Source organism: Phyllobates terribilis, unplaced genomic scaffold (genome assembly GCF_046119375.1).
Source record: "Phyllobates terribilis strain yellow unplaced genomic scaffold, ASM4611937v1 Scaffold_2__4_contigs__length_985480577, whole genome shotgun sequence".
NCBI classification, from domain to species: domain Eukaryota; kingdom Metazoa; phylum Chordata; class Amphibia; order Anura; family Dendrobatidae; genus Phyllobates; species Phyllobates terribilis.
The window spans coordinates 319,652,012-319,677,937 of record NW_027362762.1 but is presented as its reverse complement, the minus strand read 5'-3'; positions in this window follow the sequence as shown (position 1 = coordinate 319,677,937).

Sequence of the window (25,926 nt, the reverse complement as noted above, 5' to 3'; positions counted from 1 at the left end):
ACCTCCCGGGAGCATGTTGAACATGTGAGGACCGTATTACAGCGGTATCAACAACACGGAGTTTAGTTGATCCCAAAGAAGTGTGAACTGTTCAAAAGGCAAGTCCGATTTCTAGGGAAAATTGTGTACGGAGAAGTATATACCAGCAGAAATCACTCCAGTACTGGCCTTAAAAGACAAGTGGCCCTCCATTGTCGGGGAGATGAGGCAGATCTTAGGATTCCTCACCTACTATCATACTTATGTTCGATACTCCTCCGGGACTGCCGCCCTGCTATACCTCCTCTTGGGGGGGATGACAGAGTCAACAACACCCATGGAGAAAAAGAAGAACACGGGTAGGACCGGGCTTAAAAGAAACAATGCCATTTCGTCACAACAGTCCATTCTTTAGACAGCAGGTATTGGAAGAACTAGTAGACTACCTGGTAAAACCACCCATCTTGGGATATCCTGATTTGAACTTACCATTTGCTCTTCATTGTGATGCTTCTCAAGTTGGACTGGTTGCTGCCCTGTATCAGCATCAAGATGGAAAATTGAGTCATCGGTTATGGTTCTAGAACGTTGACAGATGCAGCGAAGAATTACCATCTACATTCCGGAAAATTGGTGTTCCTGGCATTGAAATCGGCTATCTGTGATTGATTTAGAGATTATTTCTACTGCAGCGAAGAGTTTGAGGTATACACTGACAACAACCCTTTGACTTATATACTCACTACAGCCAAACTGAATGCAACGGGTCAGAGATGGGTTGCTGAACTAGTGGACTTCAATTTCAGCATTAAATACAGACCAGGAAAATGCAGTGCGGATGCTGACGGATTGTCGAGAATGCCACTAGAGCCTGAGGAGTTCATGCAAGGATGCTCATAGGAAGTCAGTCTGAAAGCAATTGAGAGCACTACCCAAGCAGTGCAAGCTTGTCAAGAGGAAGACACACCATTGTGGTGTCCGTTGACGGTGGAAACCGCTATAAAAGTGAGAGAACAAGATCATCCCCTGTCCATTCAACAACTCCGTAGAGCACAACGGGAAGATCAGATAATTGGTAGAATACTACTTTGTGTGGACCAAAATCGGTTTCCAAGTAAACGGGAGAGAGATAATGAGTCACCAGCAGTATCTGTTTTAGTTAAAGAATGGACGAAGCTCTACCTCAGTGAAGACAGTATCCTGTATCATAAAGGAGGACAAAACTGGCAGTTGGTACTACCCAGAGTATTCCGTAGGTTGGTCTGCAAAGAACTCCTTGAAAACATGGGACACCTGGGAGTTGAAAGGACAACCAACTTGATCTGTGAATGTTTTTTCTGGCCGTACATGCAAAGGCATATTGAGAGGTATGTGACCAGGGAGTGTGGGTGTCTGAAAGATAAACATCCCAACACATCAACCCGGGCACCCATGGACAACATCCAAACTACCTATCCCTTTGATATGGTCTCAATAAAATTTCTACATGTCGAGACGTGCAAGGGTGGTTACGAATACATATTGGTGGTGATGGACCATTTTACTCGATTTGCCCAAGCATATGCCACCACCAATAAAGCTGATCGAACAGCGGCAGAGAAGATCTTCAATGATTTTGCTTTGAAGTTTGGGTTCCCTACGAGGTTACACCACGACCAAGGAAGAGAATTTGAGAACCAGCTCTTTGCCAAGCTAGGAAAGTACTGTAGAATTCAGAGATCACACACAACACTCTATCACCCAGAGAATAATGGACAAGTTTTAACCGGACATTATTGTCGATGTTGCGCACTTTAACAGCTGATGAGAAGAAAGACTGGAAGAGTTCTCTGTCAAAAGTGGTACATGCCTATAACTGTACAAAGAGCGATGCAACGGGTTACTCACCCTTTTTCCTATTGTATGGACGATCGCCAAGACTGCTAATCGACATCATGCTTGATACTTCGGTGTCAGAGACTTACAGAACATATCAAGCATACATTCATAAATGGAAAGAATGGATGGCAGAGGCATACAACATAGAGTCCAAAGTGGTTACAGAAGGACAGAGCAAGAGTAAGGAGTACTATGATCGAAAATGTTATGGAGCAGAATTGGCACCGGGAAGCCGGGTGCTAGTCAAGAACGTATGTGTTAGAACCTTGCTCTTAGGTTTTTTTTCCTTTGCTGGTCACATGACCTTGTTGGCCTATTTAATCCTGCTCCGCCCTTCTGGCTTTGCTGGACTTCATTGTATATCTACTTTCTAGCTAGCCTGTGCTCTGTGTCTTGCTCTGTTAGTTTGCTTGGTCTACTGACCTCTATGTTCTATATATTTTGTTTGTTCGTCTGTCTGCTACTATTTCTGTTAGGAGGTGTCCCATATTCCTCCCAGTCCTTAGTACTTGTAGGGATTCCTTCCCCACATCTATAGGTCTCCGTACAGACTAGCTTAGGACTTTAGCAGGTCTGATCGCAGGATCAGGTTCCCTGTTACATCGTAGGGATTAAGCTGAGTTCTATCGTAGGGACAGATCTCCTCTCTTTCCTTAGCTCTGGTAGCAGAACATAACAGTAAGTCCAGCCTGAAAATTCTCTAAGGAAAGATTTTTCTGTTCCATCATGGTGTCGGTTCAGGATTTGGTTCATCGCCTGCAGGGACTCTCTCTGGAGGTGGCCGAGCTCCGTCAGCACGTGAGTAACTGTCCTGGAGCACATTTCTTGGAGCCTAAGGTATGTTTGCCGGATTTATTTTTTTGTGAACACCGAGAATTTTTTTCATTCAAAAATGCTTGCTTATTGTATTTTTGTTTGAGACCTAAGTCCTCTGGGGATGAATCCCAGCGCGTAGGGTTCATAATGTCACTTTTGCGCAAAGAGCCTCAGGAGTGGGCCTTTTCTTTGCAACCTAGTGATACATGCTTCAGATCAGTGGATAGTTTTTTTTCTGCTTTGGGACTATTATATGATGATCCTGACCATGTCGCATCAGCCGAGACTGAGTTGAGACGTTTAAAACAAGGATCAGGTAATGTGGAAAAATATTGTACTCATTTCCGTCGTTGGTCTACTCAAACAGGGTGGAACGATTCTGCTCTGAAAAGTCTATTTCTTGCTGGGCTCAGTGAAAGGGTTAAAGACCTGCTAATTGCTTATCCTACACCTGAAGATTTGCAACAGGCTATGCAATTAGCTATACGGGTGGATAGAAGACTGCGTGCAAGGGTTAATGAGAGCAAATCCTCTGCTATGTCAGTTTCTGGTTATGAGAATGTGTGCACTAACAGTGGTGAACCGATGGAGATTGGATCGGTGGCACCTCGCTCTCAAGAAAAAGACCGTCGATTTTTTGAAGGCTTGTGTTTCTATTGCGGAAAATCTGGTCATTTGATTAAAGGCTGTGAGCTTCGTATGAAGAAAGAAAAAAAAATGGTCAGTCATGCCCGTATTGCCTGTTTAAATTCCAAGGGTGTATTTTTAGCTGCTTCCACGATTGCTCAGGAAAAATTAATGGAATTTCGGGTGTTTGTCGATTGTGGGTCTACTCTGAATGTTATTGATGGGGGATTCGTGGAAAGACTCAATTTAAAACCTGAACCTTTATCATCCCCCATTGCTGTGGTTTCTGTGGATGGTTCCCCTTTGAAGAATATTACTCTCAAGGTCTGTGAATTTCCTCTCACTATTAATGGTGTTCACCATGAGAAATTGGATTTGGTAGTGTTGAATAACTTGCCTTCTCCAGTAATATTGGGATTGCCCTGGTTAAAATTTCACAATCCTGTACTGGATTGGTCTACCAGTGAAATTAAATCCTGGAGCCATAAATGTTATGACAAGTGTTGTAATGGGCGTATTGCAGCTTTGGATAGGGGAGAATTGCCTGTTCCTATTCAGGATTTTTGGAGAGTTTTTTCTGAGAAGGAATCGCAGGTTTTGCCTCCCCATAGAGACTATGATTGTTCTATTGAATTTGTCCCTGGAGCGACTCTTCCTAAAAGTCGTTTATTTAACCTTACTATTCCTGAGAGGAAGGCTTTGGAGGAATACATACAGACAAGTTTGGCCGCCGGTCACATTAGGCCCTCTAAGTCTCCGGTGGCGGTTGGATTTTTTTTTATAAAAAAAAAGGACGGCGGTTTACGTCCTTGTCTGGATTTTCGTGAGATTAACAAAATTACTGTACGCAATCCTTACCCACTGCCATTGATTCCTGATCTGTTTAACCAGTTAATGGGGGCCAAGTGGTTCTCTAAAATTGACCTTAAGGGGGCATACAATCTGTTGCGCATGAAGGAGGGTGACGAATGGAAGACTGCTTTTAACACTCCTGTGGGTCATTTTGAGAATCTGGTTATGCCTTTTGGTCTTACTAATGCTCCTGCATTTTTTCAGAATCTGATTAATGACATCCTTAGACCTTTGATCGGTAAAAATGTGGTTGTGTATTTGGATGACATTTTGATTTATTCGCCGGATCTGGAGTCTCATTGGCGGAGCGTGCGTGAGGTATTACAGTTATTAATGGACAATTCGCTTTTTGCTAAGCTGGAGAAATGTGAGTTCGCTGTACAGAGAATTAGTTTTTTGGGCTACATTATCTCCAGCAAAGGTTTTGAGATGGATCCGGTTAAGGTTCAGGCTGTGCAGGAATGGCCTAGGCCTATTGGTTTGAAATCGATACAGAGGTTTTTGGGTTTCGCCAATTACTATAGAAAATTCATAAAAAATTTTTCTAGTATTGTCAAACCTCTGACTGATCTCACCAGGAAAGGTGCTGATGCGGTTCAGTGGTCTTCTGAGGCCATTGAAGCTTTTGTGTATCTCAAGGAGAGGTTCACCTCTGCTCCCATCCTTATGCAGCCTGATGTTACTAGGCCGTTTTTGGTTGAGGTTGATGCTTCCTCTGTGGGGGTTGGCGCAGTATTGTCTCAGGATAACGGGGATGGATTACATCCCTGTGCCTTTTTTTCAAAAAAATTTTCGGAGACTGAACTGAATTACGATATTGGTAATCGGGAATTGTTGGCTATTAAACTCGCATTTGAACACTGGCGCCACTTCTTGGAAGGTGCGGAATTTCCCGTTCAGGTTCTTATGGATCATAAAAATCTGATATATCTTGATGCTGCCAAGCGCCTGAATGCCCGTCAGGCTAGGTGGGCACTGTTTTTCTCGCGGTTTAATTTCTCCGCTACTTACATTCCTGGTACTAAGAATGTTAAGGCGGATGCCTTGTCTCGCAGTTTTTCTCCCATAGTCGGTGCTGAGAAAGAGGAGAACATTTTACAAGAAGGTGTTGTGATAGCTGCTTTGGACTCCGTTTTGGAAAATGAGATTCTTAAAGCACAGGAGAATGCCCCTTCTAACACTCCTCATGGGAGGTTGTTTGTGCCTGGGACCTTTAGGAGAGATTTGTTTGTTGAGTGTCACGAATCTCGGTTGGCAGGTCATCCCGGAATCTCTGAGACCAAGAGACTGGTGGGTCGCAGTTTTTGGTGGCCTGGATGGCAGAAGGAAGTCATTAAGTGGGTGCGTCAATGTACTATATGTGCTAGATCTAAGTCCTCACATACTCCTGCTGCGGGGTTGCTTTGTCCTTTGGAGGTTCCCAGTGCTCCTTGGACACATTTGGCTATGGACTTTATAACTGACCTTCCCCCTTCTGAGGGTTTTACTGTCATCTGGGTGGTCGTGGACCGTTTTAGCAAGATGTGTCACTTGGTTCCTTTCGTCAAACTGCCCTGCGCTAAAACTCTTGCTAAGGCCTTTGTCAAGGAAATTGTCAGACTTCATGGCGTTCCTACTGACATTGTTTCTGATAGGGGTCCTCAGTTCGTGGCTCGTTTTTGGCGTGCCTTTTGTGATAGGTTGGGAGTTCATTTGTCGTTCTCGTCCGGATATCATCCTGAATCTAATGGCCAGACAGAAAGGAAAAACCAGGATGTTGAGCAGTTCTTGCGTTGTTTTGTGGCAGACAATCAAGAGGGGTGGTCTGAGTTTCTGCCACTTGCTGAATTTGCTCTGAACAATCATACATCTTCTTCTGCTGGTTGTTCGCCTTTTTTTTGTTGTTCTGGGAGACATCCGTCGTTTGGGTCGTTCTCCAAGTTGGGATCTGCCGTGCCTGAGGAGGAGAATTTTTCCGGTGATTTGGAGAGAGTTTGGACGGATGTGCGTGGTAATCTTCAGGAGGCCAACAGAAAATCTAAAGACTACTTTGATAGGAAACGACAGGAGGTTTTGTTCGCTGTTGGTGACATGGTTTGGTTTTCCTCTAGGAATCTGCGGTTGAGGATTCCTTCAAAGAAATTGGGTCCCAAGTTTGTAGGGCCCTTTAAGGTGCTTCAGGTTGTCAACCAATCTGCTGTTAGGTTGGAGGTTCCTACCTCCTGGAGAATTAATCCGGTATTTCATGTCTCTCTGTTGAAAAAGGCTGTTGTATCGGATTGTGACGCCTCTGCCTCTGTTCCTCCGGTGGTGGAGGACGGGGAATATGAAATTTCTCGCATCCTTAACTCTAGACGGTATAGAGGTAGTTTGCAGTATCTTGTGGCCTGGAAGGGTTTCGGTCCCGAGGATAACTCTTGGGTGAGGTCGGATGATGTTTCCGCGTCCAGACTTATCAGAGCGTTTCACAGGAGATTTCCTGATAAGCCTGGTCCTAGGGGATCCGGAGGATCCTCTTAGAAGGGGGGGTACTGTTAGAACATTGCTCTTAGGTTTTTTTTCCTTTGCTGGTCACATGACCTTGTTGGCCTATTTAATCCTGCTCCTCCCTTCTGGCTTTGCTGGACTTCATTGTATATCTACTTTCTAGCTAGCCTGTGCTCTGTGTCTTGCTCTGTTAGTTTGCTTGGTCTACTGACCTCTATGTTCTATATATTTTGTTTGTTCGTCTGTCTGCTACTATTTCTGTTAGGAGGTGTCCCATATTCCTCCCAGTCCTTAGTACTTGTAGGGATTCCTTCCCCACATCTATAGGTCTCCGTACAGACTAGCTTAGGACTTTAGCAGGTCTGATTGCAGGATCAGGTTCCCTGTTACATCGTAGGGATTAAGCTGAGTTCTATCGTAGGGACAGATCTCCTCTCTTTCCTTAGCTCTGGTAGCAGAACATAACAGTATGTGAGATAGGTGGTCCAGGAAAGCTTTGTTCGTACTGGGAAGACAAGGTGTATGTGGTCGTAAAGAGGAATGCCGATGACTAGTGTTGAGCGATACCTTCCGATATCGGGAAATATCGGATCGGACCGATACCCAAAAAGTATCGGATATCGCCGATTCCGATACCGGAAACCAATGCAAGTCAATGGGACAGAAATATCGGAATGAAAATAAACCCTTTCTTTCCTTGTAGGTTAATTCTACATGAAGGAAAACAACTAAGAATAATGTAGAATGTATTGGGGGAGGTAAGGGAGACAATAAAGGCATAGAGGTTTAGCCCAATCAAATGGAATAGCAGGAATTAATATTTTTTTTAAGACGTTCTGAGTTACGGAAATATTGACTATGTTAAGTATTTTTACATTTTGTCAGATATTTATGTTTCACTACTTCCATGCTCTTCACCTTCTTTTTTACTTCTCCCATACTTTCTCCTTCATCATCCTCAGCATTAGCATCTTTTTCATCAACTTCTTCTTCACCTTCTTCATCTTCTTCTTTTTCACCTTCTTTGTATTATTCTTTTTTTTTACATTCTTCATATTCTTCTTATTCAACTATTATTCTTCTTCATATTCTACTTCTTTATTTTCTTCATATTCTTCTTCTTCATCATATTCTTATTTGTGACAGTCATTCCTGTAGTTGCTATCTATAAAAGTTTGAACATTACACCTTTCATTCTGCCCGTCACAAAAGATTTACAACAGGATTTGTCCGCGTTCAGTTTGGCCTGCAGCAGCAGGTCTTTTCCAGGGGCACCACGAGGAGGAACGGACTCACCCCCATACACTGTTAAGTCATCTTCTGCTTATAATTTAGATATTATCTTTTGCTCTGATTTTTAGTCTTATGCTTAATGTTCTTCCGCTTTTTGTTCTGCAGCTTCTTGTACTTCTGCTTCTTGGTTTTCTGTCTCTTGTTCTTCTGTATCTTGGTGGTTGTCTTCTCTTCTTTGTCCTCTTGGTCAACTTCTTCAGGGTCATCTTCTTGGTGTTCTTCGGGGTGGTCTTCAGGGTTGTCGTCTTCGGGGTCCTCGACTTCAGGGTCGTCGTCTTTGGGGTCCTCGTCTTCGGGGTCCTCGTCTTCTTCGGGTTGGTCTTCAGGGTCCTCGTCTTCAGTGTCCTCATCAGGGAGATCCAGAGTGATTACCAAGAACCATTTCCAAAAGCTTGAACTTGGAAATGTAGCAGAAGGTACAAGAAGGCTGAGGAACTACCGAGAACCAGCTGACGGTACTGGAACCCGGATGGGTAGCAGAAGGTACAAGAGCCAATGGAACTACCGAAGACCAGCTGACGGTACTGGAACTCGGTTACTAAGCAGGAGGTACCTGTGCCAGAAAGCACTACCAAGGACCAGCAGATGTTGGTGGAACTTGGATACCGAGAAGAAGGCACCTAATCCAAAGGCACTGCCGAGAACCAGCTGACGGTACTGGAACCTGGATGGGTAGTAGAAGGTACTAGAGCAAATGGAACTACCGAGAACCAGCTGACGGTACTGGAACCCGGATGGGTAGCAGAAGGTACAGGAGCCAATGGAACTACCGAAGGCCAGCTGACGGTACTGGCACTCGGTTACTAAGCAGGAGGTACCTGTGCCAGAAAGCACTACCAAGGACCAGCAGACATTGGTGGAACTTGGATACCGAGAAGGAGGCACCAAATCCAAAGGCACTGCCGAGAACCAGCTGATGGTACTGGAACCCGGATGGGTAGCAGAAGGTACCCATGTAAAAAAAAGTTTCAAGCCTGCGAGCCAGCCGCAGTTACCAAAACCCACAGTCCTACAGGGGGTGCTTGTCCTATTGGCACTATGGAACCAGCCTTCATTGCCAGATCCCGCAGCCCACATAGGAGTCACCTAAACTGCAGGCACCATAGAGTCGGCTAACCCGACCGCAACACGACAGGACAACGCTTTGGAGGCAAAGTGACGTTGACACTACCCGGAAACAGCTGGCGTGCTGGAACCAGGCTGGGCAGGAGGGAGTACCCGTGCCAAAGACACTGCTAGGAAACAGCTGGCGGTGCTGGAACCCAGGGTAAATACTAAAAACAGAGGAGCCAGAGGTGTAATTGGAGCAAGTTTTAAATCAGTAGTACAGTGGATATGGACAAAGCAGGAGAATTTGCCGGACACACAGCTGGGGAACAGCTGACGTTACTGAACCCCAATAACACTGGAGCAAGCCTTGACTGTGCAGACGGCACTTCTGAGCAGCAACTAGCGGTATTGGAGCCAGGGTAAATACTAAAAATAGAGGAGCCAGAGGTGTAATTGGAGCAACTTTAAAATCTGTAGTGGTGAGAATGTGGACAGAGCAGGAGAAATTGCCGTCCGCACAGCAGGGGAACAGCTGACGTTACTGAACCCCAATAACACGGCAGCAAGTGTTGACTGTGCAGACGGCACTTCCGAGCGCCAACTGGCGGTGTTGGAGCTCAGGGATAATACTGAAAACAGAGGAGCCAGAGGTGTAATTGGAGCAACTTTAAAATCTGTAGTTGTGAGAATGTGGACAGAGCAGGAGAAGTTGCCGTCCGCACAGCAGGGGAACAGCTGACGTTACTGAAACCCAATAACACGGCAGCAAGTGTTGACTGTGCAGACGGCACTTCCGAGCACCAACTGGCGGTGTTGGAGCTCAGGGATAATACTGAAAACAGAGGAGCCAGAGGTGTAATTGGAGCAACTATAAAATCTGTAGTGGTGAGAATGTGGACAGAGCAGGAGAAATTGCCGTCCGCACAGCAGGGGAACAGCTGACGTTACTGAACCCCAATAACACGGCAGCAAGTGTTGACTGTGCAGACGGCACTTCCGAGCGCCAACTGGCGGTGTTAGAGCTCAGGGATAATACTGAAAACAGAGGAGCCAGAGGTGTAATTGTAGCAACTTTAAAATCTGTAGTGGTGAGAATGTGGACAGAGCAGGAGAAATTGCCGTCCGCACAGCAGGGGAACAGCTGACGTTACTGAACCCCAATAACACGGCAGCAAGTGTTGACTGTGCAGACGGCACTTCCGAGCACCAACTGGCGGTGTTGGAGCTCAGGGATAATACTGAAAACAGAGGAGCCAGAGGTGTAATTGGAGCAACTTTAAAATCTGTAGTGGTGAGAATGTGGACAGAGCAGGAGAAATTGCCGTCCGCACAGCAGGGAAACAGCTGACGTTACTGAACCCCAATAACACGGCAGCAAGTGTTGACTGTGCAGACGGCACTTCCGAGCGCCAACTGGCGGTGTTGGAGCTCAGGGATTACAGTTCAGGTGGTAGAAACATGAACACAACAGGAGACCTGGATACTGTTGCCAACCAATTATTTATTCTGGAAGAGGACTGGCAAATTCATGAGAGATCCAGGCCTTGTTCATTTTGAGAAAAGTATGCCGGTCAACGTTATCGGAGGATAGTCGCATGCGACGGTCTGTTAGTGCACCACCTGCGGCACTAAAGACGCATTCCGATAATACACTAGCAGCAGGGCAAGCTAGCACCTCCAATGCATACTGACTAAGCTCTGGCCATGTATCCAGCTTACAGACCCAAAACTTGAAGGGAGAAGAGCCGTCTGGGAGTACACTAAGAGGGTAAGACATGAAGTCTGTCACCATCTGACGGAAACGTTGCCTCCTGCTGACTGGAGCCGTCTGTGATGGTGTAGACATTTGTGGCGGCGGGGACACAAAACTTTGCCACATTTCGGCCATACTGGTCTTGCCTTGTGCTGAGGCGCTGCTTCTGCTCCCTCTTTGTGCAGAGCTTCCTCCACTGCCTCGACGCACTGAGCTGCTTTGTAAAGCACTAGCAACACTGCTCTCGGTTGGAATGGAGAACATGATGGAATGCACCAGTGCGTCTTGGTACTCCCACATTTTACGCTCCCGGTTCAACGGTGTTATGAGGCTTTGTAAGTTGTCCCGGTAGCGAGGATCTAGGAGGGTGGACACCCAATAATCAGCCGTGTTGAGGATGTGGGCGATGCGGCGGTCATTTCTCAGGCATTGCAGCATGAAATCAACCATGTGCTGCAGACTGCCAACTCGCCAAGAAACGCTGTCCCCTGCTTGAGGCATGATCTCTGCCTGCTCTGCATCACCCCACCCTCGCTCTAGATACTGACTACTACAGCATTGTGTACCTCCCTCCTCTGGACAGATGTCTTCCTCATCCATTGACTCCTCCTCATCCTCCTCACAAAGTGTCCCCTGCCTAGGCCTTTGTGAGGAACCACGTTGCGCAGACTGTAGAGAAGCAGATGGCATTTGTGACTCCTCATCCTCCACCTCTTCCAAAACCTCGTCCCTTAGTGCTTGCAGTGTTTTTCAAGCAGGCAGATAAGGGGGATAGTCATGCTGACTAGTGCATCATCTGCACTCGCCATCCGCGTGGAATAATCGAAGGCACGCAAAACGTGGCAAATGTCCTTCATAGAGGCCCACTCAGTGGTGGTGAAGTGTGAATGGCGCGCACTGCGACTTGTTTGCGCCTGCTGCAGCTGGTACTCCATTACTGCTGCCTACTGCTCACACAACCTCTCCAACATATGTAACGTTGAATTCCACCTGGTGGGTAGGTCACATATGATGCGATGTTCCGGAAGATGTAATCGGCGCTGCAGAGCTGCAATGCGTGATCTTGTGTTGCTGGAACGCCGCAAGTGAGCGCACTCTATGCGGACCTTGTGAAGCAGTGCATCAAGATCCGGATAGTCCCTCAAAAAACTCTGCACGACCAAGTTGAGCACATGTGCCAGACATGGGATGTGAGTGAGGTTGCCTAGGTCCCGAGCTGCCACCAGATTTCGGCCATTGTCACACACTACCATGCCTGGCTGGAGATTCGCTGGCACAAACCACACGTCGCTCTGCTGCTTGATGGCATTCCAGAGCTCCTGCGCTGTGTGGCTTCGATTCCCCAAAGAAATTAATTTTAATACGGCCTGTTGACGTTTGGCCACGGCTGTGCTCATATCGGTCATCATAACAGGTAACCAACCGTTCACGGGTCGATGTGGAGGTAGACCGTGACGGCTCCTGCAGCGCTGATTCAGAGGAACTGGAGTATGAGGAGGAGTCAATGTGTACAGACTGGATTCCTGCAATCCTTGGAGTTGGCAGAACACGTACAGCGCCACTCTCAAGATCTGTACCCGGCTCCACAACATTTACCCAATGGGCAGTGAGGGAAAGGTATCGTCCCTGTCCATGCTTACTGGTCTACGCATCGGTGGTCAGGTGGACCTTGCTACTGACGGCGTTTTGTAGCGCATGTTTAATTTTTCCCTCCACATGATGTTGCAGGGCAGGGACGGCTTGCCTGCTGAAATAAAAGCGGCTGGGCACGTTGTATTGTGGGACTGCCAATGCCATAAAGTTACTGAAGGTGTCAGTCTCCACCAGCCTGAATGATAGCATTTCAAGGGCCAGTAGTTTAGCAATGCCAGCATTCAGAGCCTGTGCTCGGGGGTGGTTTGCCGAGTATGGGCACCTTTTCTCCCATGCCTGTGCTAACGATGGCTGTAGACTGGCCTGGGAGTGTGAGGATGACTGGGAAAGTGGTGCTGTGGGTGGAATTACACTGTGTCTCTGTACAACAGTGCCAAAGATTCTTCCATGGCGATCCTGTGAGTAAGCCGAACCAGCTGTGTGTGAGCTGGAGGAAGAGGCTACAACATGAGCTGAAGAGGTGGTAGGTGGCGCTGTAGGTTGGCCTAGGTCTTCAGTGTGTTTTTGTAACTCCACCACGTGCTTGGTCCGCACATGTTTCCACATATTTGTGGTATTGAGATTGCTGACACTTTTCCCTCTTTTCACCTTCTGATTACACAGCTTGCATTTGACAAAGCAAATGTCATCTGCAACTGTGTCAAAAAAGGACCAGGCACTGCAAGTCTTGGGAGTGCCCACTTTGGATTTTGGAAGAGCCATTCTCCTATTGGGTGCCGAAGTGGAGGCTACAGGCAACCAAGTCTTCCCCCTCCCTCTCCCTCCTTTTTGGGCTGTTCGGGGAATCTCTTCCTCAGAGCTGCTCCCACCAACTTCCTGTCCCTCACACCATGATGGGTCAAGGACCTCATCATCTACACCACCCTCTTCAAACAACTGCTTCTCCTGAGCAGTCTCGACAGCACAGTACGCAACAGAAAGTGGCACCTGAGTCTCATCATCAGATGCGTACTGAGGTGTGCTGCTGACCATAGGCACTGGTCCACCCGCCTCTTCAGATTCAGAGAGACAAAACGGTTGCGCATCACTGCATACTACCTCTTCTTCAAATTCTCGAATTCTGCTTGGCTGGCCCCCTCTTTCCAAGCCAAGAGATTCAGAGAACAGAAGTAGAGATGGCTCCTGTCCAGGGCTCTCTGACTGCCTGGGCAATTTGGCAGGTGGTGAAGAGACAGATGGGTGCTCTTCAGTGCTCAGGACCTGAGAGGATCTGGAACTAATTGAAGTCCATGCGTTAGCTGCCATCCATCCGACAACGGCTTCAATTTGGTCCTCCCGCAGCAGTGGGGTACGGCTAGCTCCTACAAAGCTGCGCATAAAGGACTGTTCCCTGGTAAAACTGGGGGATGCTGAGTCACTGGTGCCCGCAGCAGGCACAGAATCCCCACGTCCTCTCCCTGCAGGCACAGAATCCTCATGTCCTCTCCCTGCAGAAACTCCACGCCCACGACCACGACCATGACCACATGCCTTACTCCCTGCCTTCTTCATCTTGGTAGACTGATAAAGATAGGCAGAAAAGTACTAAGGGCTTAGTGTGCTTATTCCTGAACAGCTGCTAACAGGTATAAGAAACACTAATTTTATAAAGTGTGGACTAGACTTTAATATGAGCTAATATGGCCTACCCAACTGTAAAGTGGAGTGTTTGGTGAACTTTATTTAGGTTTTTTTGTCACAAAAAGACACTGGATGTGCCCAAAGATGTAATAACGATAGTATCACAAACTTTTTGTAGCTATTACAATGTAGGAAGGTAACCTACAATGCAATAGATGAGGCTACAAAAAATAGGCTAATACTAATCTGGCTGGGGCTGCAGGGCACAATGCTGCAGAAAGGCTCCTCTAACTACTCCTATATAGTGTGTTTGGAACCAATGTAGCTGAATACGGATGGAACCACCACACTAATAGGAGAAATCAGGATAAATTATGAATTGGCAAAAAAGGACAATGTATGAGGCAGTGACACACACTGAGTGCACTACAACCAGACGTGGCTAAAGCACACAGTACAGGGCATGCTGCACTCACACACACAGACCTTGCAGACAACGGTGAACAGTACAGATGCAGAGCACTGTGCACTAGCGCTGCAAGACAAAAAAAATGTCTCTATCTACTCCTATATAGTGTGTTTGGAACCAATTTAGCTTAATACGGATGGAACCACCACACTAATAGGAGATATCAGGAAAAATTATGAATTGGCAAAAAAGGACAATTTATGAGGCAGTGACACACACTGAGTGCACTACAACCAGACGTGGTTGAAGCACACACTACAGGGTGAGCTGCACTCACAAACACAGACCTTACAAAAAGCAGTGAACAGCACAGAGAACTGTGCACTAGCGCTGCAAGGCACAGCGATTTATAAAGTAGCTTGGGTAAAGCAGAATAGACCAAATAGGTAGCTAAAACTGTCCCTCGGAACAACAGCGTCCTATCCCTAACTGAATTCACAGCAGAGTGAGCTGAAAATGGCGGCGGCGGCTTTTATAGTGCATCGTGACATCATTTCAGCAGCCAATCACAGCCATGCCATTAGTTAAGATGCCTACATGCCTAACAGGATGTGCCCACACTTCTTAGGATCCTCATTGGCTGAATAAAATGAAACTGGCTCATTGCATTATGGGAACTTCCGATTCCGGTATGCGATATTGCAAAAGTATCGGAATTAAGTATCGGAATTCCGATACCACGAATATCGGCCGATACCCGATATTTCAGTATCAAAATGCTCAACACTACCGATGACTATCCAGTGTATGAAATCCGATTGGAAAGAGGGGACAAGAAAAACAGAATAGTCCATCGGAATTTATTACTACCCTGTGATTATCTCCCACCACAACAAGACTTCCCAGAAGCAGACCGACATCGACCGAGATCGACTAAAGGACCACCACAGACTGAAGCTCCGGAGATGGATAGTGACCTTGAAAGTTCAGATAAGTAAGAGCACACCTTTGTATTTCTCGGACCGGCAAGGAGAGTGACGTACCATTATCAAGAGAGTGAACTAAGTCCCGAGGCTCCAGAGTTTGTATCAAGGAGTACAGATGAAGTCCAATTCAGATCTGATGATTGAACACTGATCACTGAAGAGACCGATCGACACTTAGGCGTAGCAGAATTACCAGACCAGGTGGAAACAGATGATTCAAGAGAAGTACAGGAACTTAAAGAGGCAGTTCCAAGATCATCTGAGGAAGTAGGAGAAAGCGGCAGAAAAACTCCTGTAACCGAAGAACCCCTGGTATCTGAAGACCAACCCACCAGGAGGATGTTGACTCGAGAAGTGAGGAGGCCCGTGATGCTGACATACGAGGCACTTGGAGAACCGAGTCAAGTGCCAAGGACTGTTGACTGGAAACAGATATCTCTGCCTGCGGACCAGGTAATCCCACTTGAGTGCCATTCACTACCGAGAGACAGTATGGACAATGTTACCTGGGGGAAAGATTTGTTTTGGCCTAGTGAGAGAGAGAGCTGGTTGAAGACTTACGAAAAGCTCCAGTGGAAGAGATGCTAATTGTTTTAATTGGGTTAATTGTTTATTTCTTACAAGAGTACTACAAGAAAAAGGTCATAAGAATAGGTTGTTATCAATGTTTATAAATGTTATACCAATTTGACAGTGACAAATTTATATATACAGTACAGACCAAAAGTTTGGACACACCTTCTCATTTAAAGATTTTTCTGTATTTTCTTGACTATGAAAATTGTACATTCACACTGAAGGCATCAAAACTATGAATTAACACATGTGGAGTTATATACTTAACAAAAAAGTGTGAAACAACTGAAAATATGTCTTATATTCTAGGTCCTTCAAAGTAGCCACATTTTGCTTTGATGACTGCTTTGCACACTCTTGGCATTCTCTTGATGATCTTCAAGATGTAGTCACCGGAAATGGTCTTCCAACAATCTTGAAGGAGTTCCCAGAGATGCTTAGCACTTGTTGGCCCTTTTGCCTTCACTCTGCGGTACAGCTCACCCCAAACCATCTCGATTGGGATCAGGTCTGGTGACTGTGGAGGCCAGGTCATCTGGCGTAGCACCCCATCACTCTCCTTCTTGGTCAAATAGCCCTTACACAGCCTGGAGTTGTGTTTGGGGTCATTGTCCTGTTGAAAAATATATGATGGTCCAACTAAACGCAAACCGAATGCTGGTTCAGTATGCCTTCAATTTTGAATAAATCCCAACAGTGTCACCAGCAAAGCACCCCCACATCATCACACCTCCTCCTCCATGCTTCACGTATGCTTCAGGCATGTAGAGTCCGTCCGTTTACCTTTTTTGCGTCGCGCAAAGACACGGTGGTTGAAACCAAAGATCTCAAATTTGGACTCATCAGACCAAAGCACAGATTTCCACTGGTCTAATGTCCATTCCTTGTGTTCTTTAGCCCAAACAAGTCTCTTCTGCTTGTTGCCTGTCCTTAGCAGTGGTTTCCTAGCAGCTATTTTACCATGAAGGCGTGCTGCACAAAGTCTCCTCTTAACAGTTGTTGAAGAGATGTGTCTGCTGCTAGAACTCTGTGTGGCATTGACCTGGTCTCTAATCTTAGCTGCTGTTCACCTGCGATTTCTGAGGCTGGTGACTCAGATAAACTTATCCTCAGAAGCAGAGGTGACTCTTGGTCTTCCTTTCCTGGGGCGGTCCTCATGTGAGCCAGTTTCTTTGTAGCACTTGATGGTTTTTGCAACTGCACTTGGGGACACTTTCAAAGTTTTCCCAATTTTTCGGACTGACTGACCTTAATTTCTTAAAGTAATGATGACCACTTGTTTTTCTTAACTTAGCTGATTTTTTCTTGCCATAATACAAATTCTAACAGTCTATTCAGTAGGACTATCAGCTGTGTATCCGCCAGACTTCTGCACAACACAACTGATGGTCGCAACCCCATTTATAAGGCAAGAAATCCCACTTATTAAACCTGACAGGGCACACCTGTGAAGTGAAAACCATTTCCGGTGACTACCTCTTGAAGCTCATCAAGAGAATGCCAAGAGTGTGCAAAGCAGTCACCAAAGCAAAAGGTGGCTACTTTGAAGAACCTAGTATATAAGACATATTTTCAGTTGTTTCACACTTTTTTGTTAAGTATATAATTCCACATGTGTTAATTCATAGTTTTGATGCCTTCAGTGTGAATGTACAATTTTCATAGTCATGAAAATACAGAAAAATCTTTAAATGAGAAGGTGTGTCCAAACTTTTGGTCTGTACTGTATATAGTTACTAAGCTTTCACCACTGTCTCAGAATTGGTCAGATTGACCAATTAAGACGAATGTAGAGGACGACATTCAAAAAGGAGGGAAGAGTGTGACATGCAGAAGTAGTGCTGTTGCTTCCAAAGCATCCAGCAACTAGAGGGGTTAACAGAGTCACAGGAGACAGGGAGTATTTTAGCAGAGCCCCAGGGGGATTATGGGGAGCTTCTTATTGTATTCTGACAGCAGCCAAAGGGAGGAGTGGTGTGTGTGATCTGTATCTCACAGAAATGCAGAAAAGAGAACAGGATTCAAGTGCAAAGTGAAGCTCATCACAGTTCAGATACCCTGCACAGTTAGTTCAGGAAGTTTATCTTCGGGCAGGAAGATAAGGACTGGAATGAATTGTGTCACAGGGATCATCTCCCTCATAAAACCCTCCCCCTCTCCATCTCCATGCAGGATAAAGATTGCTGTGTACTATTGTGTCCTTGTGAAGGAAAAGCCTGTGGTTGTGCATGCATAGAAGTGTGCTGCTAAGAGATCTAATCTATGCTGAATTATGCTACTGAAGAGACTGTAATACTGTGCCTTATGAAGAAACTACTGTATTGTTACTGGAGCCGGTTGCTCAAGGAACTCAGACTGTACTGTAATGAAGATTGTTGCTGTAATATCCCTGAATTGCACTGGCCATGCTTTATATTAAACTCCACTGTTAAACTGTTGAAAAAGACTCATGTCAGATGTGTCTGGTCAGCAATTGAATCTATCGTGTGCCTGAGAGAAGCAGCAGCGTATGGTCGCCCAGAGTAACGGTACTCCCAGGATTCCAAAGAATTCAAGAAACCCGTCTCGTCCTATCTGAACCTAGCGGCGTGCGCGTAACACTTTCTTTATGCTAAAAAGTCCCGAACCTGTTCTACATGTCTTTTCACTTGTTTGTCTATCTCTAAGTGCTCTTGGACATACAGTACATATCCATTGACTTCTTTATTGACTTTCTATCAGGGTGTAAAACTGTGATCTTGGTGGCTATAGACTTTTTTAGCAAACTCTCATTTTGCTCCATGGTCCAAACTACCCAGATCCCAGAATTTGTTCATTATATTCGTAATTCGTAATGGGCGAGCACTAAAATGCTCGGGTGATCGATGCTCGGGTCGAGCAAATTGAAATGCTTGGGAGCTTGACCCGAGCAACGAGCCCAATGTAAGTCTATGGGAAACTCGAGCAATTTTCAAGCGGCTACCCCCGGCGGTCTGCAGAGGGCCTAAAAATTGCCCAAATTGATGGGAACAATGCTCAAATGACATGGGAACAGCATGGGGAATACCCCAAGAAGCATTCTGACTCCCGGGTCACTGCTGTCAACAACATTGTCAGAGGTATTTCGTCACTTTTAAGGACTCACAATAAAATGTACAAAAACGAAACGAAAAATGGATTTTCCTGGGAAATATGTTAAGGAACATCCTTTCAAGGGTAATTGTAACATACCTGGCGGCGTCCTTGCATGGTGGTCCATTTCCCAAGAGGGCGCACTTGATCTCCTGTCCAGAGTGTCTCTCTGGCTTCCCTCCATGCTGTCTGTTTGTGTCTGTCTTTGCTGCTTAAGGGCGGCGCCCGATCACTTCCTGCTTTTTGTACCTGCTGTGGGTCACACCCCTTGTGCGTCCTCAGCCTATTGCTGTCTTTCACTTGGTATATAGCTCAGCAGCTCCCTTCTATCCCTGCCTGAGCATAGTGTTTTCCTTCAGTGTGTGCTTGCACTCTGAAGGTGCCAGGTCTCGTCTTTGTTTCCTTGTCTGCCTTTCCTGGAGGCTGTATTTCCAGGCCTGTCTGAACTTAGTCCTGTATGTCTCCTGCTTTGCGGTATTAGTTCCCGTGTCTGAACTAAGTCCTGTATGTCTCCTGCTTTTTGTATCAGTTCCCGTGTCTGAACTGAGTCCTGTATTTCTCCTGCTTTGCGGTATCAGCTCCCGTGTCTGAACTGTGTCCTGTATGTCTCCTGCTTTGCGGTATTAGTTCCCGTGTCTGAACTAAGTCCTGTATGTCTCCTGCTTTGCGGTATTAGTTCCCATGTCTGAACTAAGTCCTGTATGTCTCCTGCTTTGCGGTATTAGTTCCCGTGTCTGAACTAAGTCCTGTATGTCTCCTGCTTTTTGTATCAGTTCCCGTGTCTGAACTGAGTCCTGTATTTCTCCTGCTTTGCGGTATCAGCTCCCGTGTCTGAACTGTGTCCTGTATGTCTCCTGCTTTGCGGTATTAGTTCCCGTGTCTGAACTAAGTCCTGTATGTCTCCTGCTTTGCGGTATTAGTTCCCGTGTCTGAACTAAGTCCTGTATGTCTCCTGCTTTGCGGTATTAGTTCCCGTGTCTGAACTGAGTCCTTTCTGTGTATCTTGTCTGTCCTGTCTGAACACGCTCCTTGCCTGTTCGTCCCGCCTCTCTGGGGGCAGTATTCCCAGACCCGCTCCTGTATCCCGCTGCAGTGTCGGTCTCCTCCGTACACTCAGTTCCAGTCTGAACTCTCTCCTATCCTTTACCTGTTTTGCCTCTATGTCCGTTCCCTTCCTTTTTCTGCAGAGTCTGAACTCGTACCTATCTCCTGCTTGTTGTCTCTGCAAGTACTGTGTGTGTATCTGGCTCTGTCTTTCCCTTCCTGTCTGTTCCGTGTGAACAGAGTCCTGTCCTGCCCTGCTTCTGCCCGCTGCTCCGGCATTCCTGTCCTGCCCTGCTTCTGCCCGCTGCTCTGGCAGTCCTGTCCTGCCCTGCTTCTGCCCGCTGCTCCGGCAGTCCTGTCCTGCCCTGCTTCTGCCCGCTGCTCCGGCAGTCCTGTCCTGCCCTGCTTCTGCCCGCTGCTCCGGCAGTCCTGTCCTGCCCTGCCTGTACCCCTCTGCCTGTAATGTTCCTGAGTCCCAGTGTGTACTGGGCCCTATCCCGCCTGTGTTCCTACCTGCTAGTGCCTCCCTGTCTGCACTCTAGCTGTGCTTGCCTTTACCCCCCTGCCTGCATACCCGCCTGCCTGCATACCAGTCGTGCCTGCCTATACTCTCCAGTCTGTGTGCCAGCCTACCAGCCTGTTCCTGTATTCCCCTGTGTGGGTCAACAGCCGTGTCCGGGGTCTGTCCTGGAGTAGCACCTGGTCCCTCTGCTCGGTTCCTCCTTGGTGCACTGGCGTCGTATGCCGTCGTGCGACCCTGGTCGGATCGGGTGAATACTTAGTCACGCCCCTCCAGGCATTCACTCTCCGGCACGGTCCAGTGGAATCACTACCAATCACACGCACACGCCGCTTAGCCCGGGCGTGTGCATAACAGTAATGACTTGTACATAAGGCAAATAAATAACCAAAAACAAAAATACTCCTCCACACCTTGGACTATGTTCACGCATAGCGTTTTTGATGCATTTTTGCACTTTTGCATTGCTTTCAACCGTGACAAATGCATTCACCGGGAAGTGTCATTTTAACATTTTACAACCTTATCTGACCATGTGGTGTGTGAGACATGATCAGACACATCCTGTTTCATTTATGAAGGAGGGACTCTGAAAGTCACAAAGCCTATTTTTATAGGGCCATCAGTCGGCCCTCACTATTCTTAGAGAGCAATCAGCTGGCTAAGCTTTGTTGTTCCCATTGCTAAATAGACTTAGAGGAGGGCCTCCTGAAAAAAAATGTTCCCATTATTAGGAAGTAGGTCTCCCATTATGTGTGCCTATGCAGTGAATGCAAGGGTTGCCAAAAATTTGGAGGCACTCCAATACCCCTTGGAAAAGACGTGGAAGTCAGAGGGCCTCCTGAAAACAATGTTCCCATTATTAAGAAGTGGGTCTCCCATTCTTTTTGCCTATGCAGTGAATGCAAGGGTTGCCAAAAATTTGGAGGCACTTCAATGCGCCTTTGAAGAGACATGGAGGTCAGAGCGCCTCCTGAAAACAATATTCCGATTATTAGGAAGTGGGTCTCACATTGTGTTTGCCTTTGTAGTGAATGCAAGGGTTGCCAAAAATTTGGAGGCACTCCAATGCCCCTTGGAAGAGACGTGGAGGTCAGAGGGCCTCCTGAAAACAATGTTCCCATTATTTGGAAGTGGTTCTCCCATCGTGTTGGCCTATGCAGTGAATGCAAGTGCTGCCAAAAATTGGGAGGCACTCCAATGCCCCTTGGAAGAGATGTAGAGGGTCTCATGAAAAAATGTTCCCATTATTAGGAAATGTTGGCCTATGCAGTGAATGCAAGGGCTGCCAAAAATTGGGAGGCACTCCAATGCACCTTGGAAAAGACGTGGAGGAGGGCCTCATAAAAAATTGTTCCCATTAGAAAGGAACAGGTCTCCTATACTTGTAATGCCCATGCACTAAGTGTATGGGCTGACAAACATTTACCCCTGGGGTATACATGAACATACTGTATAAAAAAAATGTTTTACCGACATCATAAACACCCTTTAAAAAAATTATGTGGGTGTGGCATCACGGACCACGGTCACCCTCGTGATATGGTGGTGGAGGATAAGGATGAGGAGAAGGAGGAGGACAAGAGCAAACAGACAAAATCAGGAAGCGTATATCCATGTGTGGGTGTCAAAAGGTGCAAGGGAATACACTCCAAAAAAAGACACTGGATTTGAGTTTATATTACGCTGATATCATTCGGTGGTGTTGAGAAGTCTGGCCCAATCCAGCCCTTGTTCATTTTTATAAGAGTCAGCCTGTCAGCATCTTCAGTTGACAGGCGGATGCTCTTATCAGATATAATTCCACCAGCGGCACTAAAAACCCGCTCTGATAAAATTCCCTCAGCATCTTCTCAAACTTTGCACTCTTTGTGAGAGTATCCTCGCCTCAGGGCCTATGCGATGGGAGGGGCTGAGAAAACTCTCCCAGAACATTGACAATGTTCCCCTGCCTCTGCTGGATTGGAGTTGTGTCTCTCCTGGCTGTACTTTTTGGTTGTCCAAGAGCTGTGACCTCTGCCGCCAGTGTTTTCAGATGGGAATTTTTTTAATAGTTCCGCAACAAGGGCCTTCTAGTACTGCCCCATTTTAGTAGACCTGTCCGCCTCAGGAATAAAAGATATAAAGTTCTCCTTGTAGCATGGGTCTAGAAGTGTCACCAACCAGTAATAACTGTCACCCAAAATTTTGAGAACGCGAGGGTCACGGGAAAGGCTGCGTAACATAAACTCAGCCATGCGTGCCAGACTGCTAACAGGCAAGACTTCCGTGTCCTCACCAAGAGGACGACTGACCATGCTCTCCTCCTCCTCCCTGTCGTCAGGCCATTCACGCTGATCAAACGGTATGACAGTTGTGCAGGTAGTACCGTCTATAGCGTATGAAACTCCTGTTCTTCTTCCTCCCCCTCCTCTTCCTCATTGTCACCCAATCCATGTTGGGATGAGATGAGGCTGGGCTGTGTTATCACCCTGTATGTACCTCATTGTGCTCCGCCTGTAATGCATCCTCTTTGATTGTGAGCAGAGAGCATTTCAGAAGACAGAGAAGCGAGATGGTGATGCTAATTATGGCGTCATCGCCGCTCACCATCTTGGTGGAGTCTTCAAAGTTTTGGAGGATGGTAGATATGTCTGAAATCCATGTCCACTCCTGAGGTCTTATGTGTGGAGTCTGAACTGAATACCGATGGCCTTGTTGATGCTGGTAGTCAACAACTGCCCTCTTCTGTTCACAAATCCTTCCCAACATCTGCAGTGTAGAGTTCCATCTTGTGGGGACAATACTCATCAGTCTGTGAGCCGGAAGCTGCAAACACCGCTGAAGCACGGCAAGGGCGGCGGAAGCTGTAGCTGACTTTCTAAAATGGGCACACAGGCAGCAAACTTTGACAAGGAGATCCGGCAGCTCGGTGTAGCTTTTGAGAAACTGCTGAACCACGAGGTTAAGTACATGGGCCAGGCATGGTACATGTGTGAGCTCGCCTCGCCTAAGAGCCGCCTCCAGGTTCCGGCCATTGTCACACATGACCATGCCTGGCTGTAGGTTCAGCGGTGTGAGCCACAGATTTGCCTGCTCTTTTAGAGCTGTCCACAACTCTTCAGCATTATGCGGTTTGTCACCTAAGCATATTAGCTTCAGCACAACCTGTTGCTGCTTGGCTGAGGCAGTGCTGCAGTGCTTCCAGCTTGTGACTGATGTGGTCATTTCAGAGATGGAGGCTGAAGAGGAGGAGGAGGCTGAGGAGGATGAGGTGCAGGAGCTGTAGACTGTGGGGGCAACCCTGATTGATCTAGGGCACACAATCCTCGGCGTCGGAAGGATGTGGTCCCGGCTTCCACTATGTTAACCCAGTGTACTGTCAGCAAGATGTACCGTCCCTGCCCACAAGCACTCGTCCACGTGTCTGAGGTTAGGTGGACTTTCCCTGTAAGTGCATTATTGAGGGCATGGCTAATGTTGTGGGACACATGCTTGTGTAATGCGTGGACAGCACACTGGGAGAAATAGTAGCGGCTGGGGACAGAGTACCAAGGGACGGCCGCCGCCATTAAATTGCGGAAAGCTTCCATCTCCACGAGCCTAAAAGGCAACATTTTGAGCGCAAGCAGTCACGAAATGTGGGAATTTAGCAGTGTGGCCTGTGGGGCATTTCGGGCACTTTTGTGCTTGCATACTAAGGACTGGAATATGGACAACTGAACGCTGCGCTGGGACAAGGACATGCTTGTTGATGGTGCTAGTTGAGAGTGTTCAACGACAGATGTAGGGCAGGAGGAACCTTCACATGCCCTATAGACAGGGGATTGGCTTTCACGCTCAACAGCGGAAGACGCAGTGTTGTCACACGCTGACACTGTTCCTGGACCCTGGAGTTCGGCCTACAAAGTCGGGAGCTTTGCTGCCATATGCCTGATCATGCTGGTGGTGGTCAGACTTCTAGTTTTGCCACCCCTACTGATGCTGGCCTGGCAAGTGGTGCAAATGGCCCTTTTGGGGTTATCGGCAGAGTCTTTAAAAAACAACCGGACTCGGGAAGACATAACAGTTGTACTGGCAACTTCCGTCGTGTTGGTGTTACGTGGAACTGTTGCCCGCCTTCTGTCTGCGGCCAAAATACTGCTTCTTCCTGCCTGTTGGGGTGCTCTGCCTCCCTCCCCCTGTGTGCTGGGGTCCTCACTCATCATGACCTTCTGCCAGGTTGGGTCAGTTACTATATCATCCACCACCTCGTCTTCCACTTCAGCACCCTGGTCCTCCTCCTTACTTTCTGGCAATTGTGTCTCATCATCGTCCACTTCTTGTGACACTTTCCCACCGTCACCTTCGTATGACCGTGGCTGCTCAAATATTTGGGCATTGCTACGTGCGATCTCCTCTTGTCTCGCTTCAAGTGGACCAGGCAAGAGGCTTGAATCTATAAATGGAAAGTGAACAGCTCTTCGGAGTGTCCAAGTGTGGGATCAGTTGTTTCTGGGCACTCGGCATGGCGGGAAGAAGGAGGATTGGCCTCTGAATGCACCATCACCATCACGTCCAGTTCCCCGTCCCTTGCCGATTTTAAATGGAGGACAATATCTTCCACGCTCACTACAAATGGCTGAATTTGGAGTGAACTTATATGTGATCCGTGTGACAGACAAACCACAGTTTTAAATAGCTGGCCTGTAGGTAACTATTTTTAACAGCGCCGACCTCGTGTCAATAAGTTCAGTGACACACTGCAACAAAATTTCAATGGAGGCCAGAAATGGCAATATTTTCAGCGCAATTATATTTGATCCGTGTGATGAACAAACCACAGTTTTAAATAGTTGGCCTGTACGTAACTATTTTTAACAGCAAACTGGTGTCAATAACTTCACTGACACATTGAAACAAAATTCTAATGGAGGCCAGAAATGGCAGAATTTTCAGTGCAATTATATGTGATCCGTGTGACGGGCAAATCACAGTTTTAAATAGCTGGCCTCTAGGTAACTTGATTGGCCAGCAAACTCGCCTGACCTTAACCCCATAGAGAATCTATGGGGTATTGTCAAGAGGAATATGAGAGACACCAGACCCAACAATGCAGGCGAGCTGAAGGCTGCTATCAAAGCAACCTTGTCTTCCAGAACACCTCAGCAGTGCCTCAGGCTGATCGCCTCCATGCCACGCCACATTGATGCAGTAATTCATGCAAAAGGAGCCCCGACCAAGTATTAAGTGCATTTACTGAACATACATTTCAGTAGGCCAACATTTCTGATTTTAAAAACATTTTTCAAGCTGTTGTTATAAAGTATTCTAATTTACTGAGATAATGACTTTTGTGTTTTCATTGGCTGTAAGCCATAATCATCAACATTCC